The 4462-nt window shown below is 34.9% G+C and overlaps 1 long non-coding RNA gene across 1 annotated transcript; it reads left to right on the top strand.

Annotated features, from left to right (window-relative positions):
* The first annotated feature begins 2071 nt into the window (after positions 1-2071).
* LOC129882603 (uncharacterized) lies at positions 2072-4462 on the top strand. The gene is made up of 2 exons (XR_008765807.1): positions 2072-2880; positions 4428-4462. It is a non-coding gene; the product is annotated as an uncharacterized LOC129882603 (long non-coding RNA).

The following is a 4462-nucleotide window of genomic DNA, read 5'->3' as shown; positions in this document are numbered from 1 at the left end:
ATCATCTTCATTTCATTGTCGAGGTGGACATCATTTTCATATCAATGCCTAGGGGACATCATTTTCATATCAATGTCGAGGGGGACATCATCTTTATTTTATTGACGATGGGGACATCATTTTCATATCAATGTCGAGGGAGACATCATCTTTATTTCATTGTCGCAGAGGACATTGTTTTCATATCAGTGCCTAAGGAGACATCATCTTCATTTCATTGCCAAGGGGGACATTATCTTCATTGCCCAGAGGGACATCTTCTTAATCACCCAGAGGGACATCATCTTTGCTACTTAGTGGGACATCGTCTTTACCACCTAGAGGGATATCGTCTTTACTACCCATAGGGACATCGTCTTAACTACCCAAAGGGATATCAACTTTACTACCTAGAGAGATATCATCTTTATTACCCAGAGGAACATCATAATCACCCAAAGGGATATCGTATTTACTACCCAGAGGGACATCGTCTTTACCACCCAGAGAAAATCATCTTTATTACCTAGAGAGACAACATATTTACTACCTAGATGGACATCAGCTTTACTACCCAAAGGGACATCATTTTTACTACTCAGAAGCACATCATCTTCATCACCCAAAGGGACATAGTCTTCAAACTATTATAAGAAAGGCATAAGAAAAACATCATCACCAAGAGTGATATCATCTCCATACTATTGCAATAAAGGCATCAACACAACATCACCACCAAAAGTGATATCATCTCCATACTATTGCAAAAAAGTCATCAGCATAACATCATTACCAAGAGCAATATCATCTCCATATCACTGCAATCAGCATAACGTCATCGTCGAGGGGGCATCAACATAATGCACCACATTAACATATTGCACCATATCCATATAGCAATATAAGCTTTATTTTCTCTATGTCAAACTGAAGGAAGCTGTCGTCGAAGGTTCAAAGAGATGAATACGTGCCGACATAGTAACGATACTACCTCTCCATTTGAATTATATTTTATACTAATAAGTTTTGTCTCAATCCTTGTCGAGAGCATCCAATAGAATGAATTCTCAAACAAACCACATGTGCGGACGATATCAAAAAGGATGCAATACAACATGGAAATTTTTCTTAGTAGTGAACTGGGACATAGTCCGTAGAGGAATATAAAACTCTTTGGATACAAGTTGAGGAATGATTTCTACCACAATCAAACCACACCCCTATCATAAGGAATGTAGATATTTCTTCGGGTCTATTAATTTCAGTTTCGCATTCGAAAAACTTTAACTTTTATCGGAGGTAACTTTCCAATCCAAGTGACAATGCACCGAGAGCTGTGGAAATTATGTCCGTGTAAATTCTTAATTATGAGTGTAAAGTGCACCACATTCATGGCTAAGAGGATGCAAGCCTCTTTTTCATACTTGATTATTTGTCACTCCTCCCAACCGAAGGTTATCTTAGCATAAGAGATTTTATTTTCAACCAATTGAGCTGAACTATGGGTAGTCTAATTTCCATGTCTAAGGATATGTAGGCGTGCTCTATGTTGAAACTCAATTGTGCTCCAACAAACCTCTCCTTATTCTATTCCCAAGATTTCTAGTATCCCGTAATTTGACTCCGAGATGGCTTTTGAATTCTTTAAATTTGTGCGCCAAATCAAGCGTCTTGAACTACAAATGACTTAAATTCTCGTGTAACTTGAGATATGTAGGAAACTCGATACCAGGGTCCAACCATAATTCACAAAGTCCGTACCAACTCATATTTCAGAAAGATGAAAATGTGGTCGGTCAAAATAGGATCTGTCAATTTTTTTTGTCCATTATCTCTTTGATTGATCCTATACAAAGAAAGGGACAATTGTTGATACCATATTTTGACCCTCCGCAACGTAAATTAGTTATTGAGCTTTTCAATTTTAAACAATTTGAAGTAATTATTTTAAAAATTCAAAGAAAATACCATTCTCTTATCCCCTAATCAGTCCAACACCACATTTTCCTACCCAATTTCCTTAACTACCCAGCAACATATATACTAACCTACCCACTTTCCAATTGACAACACTAGAACCTACACACCACAAACAACTAACACCTATACACTCAACATATATATCAGTCCTAACCGACCCAAGTCCTTTAATTACCCAGCAACACACCAATACATAAATACAATACATACTCCTTCACCCAACCGATCCATTTTCTAATTTTCTACAACGAAGCCCATTCTATATTACGCACAACTGCATATCCCACTCCATTCCAAGTGTATTCACATCGCGTACTCAGACACATACACAAATATATATATATATATATATATATATATATATACGAATATACCTATGCATCTGCTTTCTCAAACGTTCCCCAATAATAGTACATCGAGGAAAATGGTGTTCGTCCTTGGCTCGCTCGATTTGAGTTGAGAAAGTTTCTTCGAATTTTGGCCATCAACCTCACCTTGAATCTGTCCATTTTTGTTGAGAATTTAGGGGGATTTTGATATCAATTCAGCATATTCCTCATCCTAGGAAGAATTTTCAAATTTCACATTAATCCTAATCCCAAACCCCCAAAATTGGATTCAATTTCCCCCTCTTTTTCCCCCATTTTCGACCCCAAAATCCCTTCTATAAAACCCTCCCATTTTAGTCTTTATTAAGGGTTGGAGATACAAAGGATAAAGAGAAAAAAAAGACAAAAAGTACCTAGAGGAAATACACATCTTAGAAAGGGAAAACTAAAGAAAAAACTATTGTTCTTAAGGCGTGAATTTGAGGTTCAGAGTCCGGCTTCTGATTTCATTTTTGTTCATCTTTATGGTTGAGCCGTGGCGTGAAAGCTTCACTATTTAGCTCATCGTTCTCAATTCGCGTCTTCGGAAGAGGTAACAATCTCATTTTTTCTTCTCGCCTTCTTTTCGGATGATGTACTCTTCAAGGCTATTTGTTGTTCTTTTGATCTCTTTGGAATGTAATGGTTACCTGGTATGATTTGTATGGTGTTTATTTGTTTGAACGAGGCAATAGAAACTCACTTTGTTGAGACGTAATTGTAATAGTTCAGTTATTTTGTTAGTTGCTAGGAACAAATTTGTTTGCTTTTTTTGTTTGATGACATTGTCCAACATATGCTCTTCTTTGATAATTCGTCAAACCCATCTAATGTTTGGTTTTCTTTAAGGGATAGTCTTCTTATCTTTCTATCCTATTTAACTCGAGGTTTACATTATATGTCACATAATTAGTGCTAAACATTTATCTCGATAATAACATAAATGTGGATTCGTATCAGCTGTGAATAGGACCTCTTTTATAGAAATCTGGTGGTTTATGTTTGATCCTTTTTTGTTAATTTTTGCCATCAAGCATGGGCCTTATTTGAGCAAAATCTTGGTTGTTTAGCATCTATAAATGAAATCTCCTCTTATCTTTTAAGTTTAATCAGATAGTGTTTATTTGGGGCTTGGTTTCATGTCAATTGTACCTTAGGTCAGGTTTTTTTTGTTAATTTATATGAGTGTCTTGGTTTATGTATCACTTGAATGCATTAGAGTATCATTTATTTCATAAATAATGCATCTTTTGCTCTTTAGAAATTAATCAACTAGTTTTCATGAATTAAAAAGTTTTATTTTTTCGATTTTGATTGTTTAAATGGTAGACCAGTGGTTCACCTGCAGAAGAGTTGCCAAAGGCTTAAAGAATTTTACTTTATATTCTAGTTCTTGATTATATACTTTTGACCTGATTCAATTTCTTAATCATAAACTAATCTAAGTTTTCTCCTCCTTCATTTCATTTCCATATGTTGATAATAATGAGTCTACATGTGTTGACTTAAATAGTCTGCTGGAAGTATATCCTTTGACCCCTTCAATTTCATTTTCTTTCTTATGATTAGTTATAGCCTTTGAGATTTTCTTGGTATCCATTAACTATTTTATGAATAAATGATTAACTTTTATGTTAGTTCCGAGTGGCATCTTGAAATGAAGGTTGAATTTAGTTATTGTAGTAGCTTAAGCTAGTTTTACTACTTTAGCATGATATCTGTTTTCAAAACATTAATATCAAGTCGTTTACTTGCTAGAGATCAATACTTGATAGTCATTGGCATGTAAAATATTCCATCTGTTTACTTGATTTCTCTATTTACTTAGAATAAATGTAGTGAGTGTTGCTTGCTTTTCTTTTCAAAATTACATGCTCACTATTTATCAATGATACTTTGCTATTTTATTAATTTTATTCTTTTCGTCTTCTCGCATGAACTATCCGAGTCCATGATGGACTTTTCTCCCTTGTTTGCGTCTTTTGTCCAATCTCTTCTATCGAGTCAACCTTTTCAAAGACAGAATTGGAGTTATACAGGTCTTGGGAGCTAAAATGGGAATTGAATATACTAGTATATAGTGATATACAAATATTACAGGTGGAGACAATTGATGTATACACTGATATACACAA

The sequence above is a fragment of the Solanum dulcamara genome, chromosome 3 (genome assembly GCF_947179165.1).
Source record: "Solanum dulcamara chromosome 3, daSolDulc1.2, whole genome shotgun sequence".
Lineage (NCBI taxonomy): Eukaryota > Viridiplantae > Streptophyta > Magnoliopsida > Solanales > Solanaceae > Solanum > Solanum dulcamara.
The sequence above is the reverse complement of the archived record's forward strand: the minus strand, read 5'-3'. Positions and strand labels throughout refer to the sequence as shown.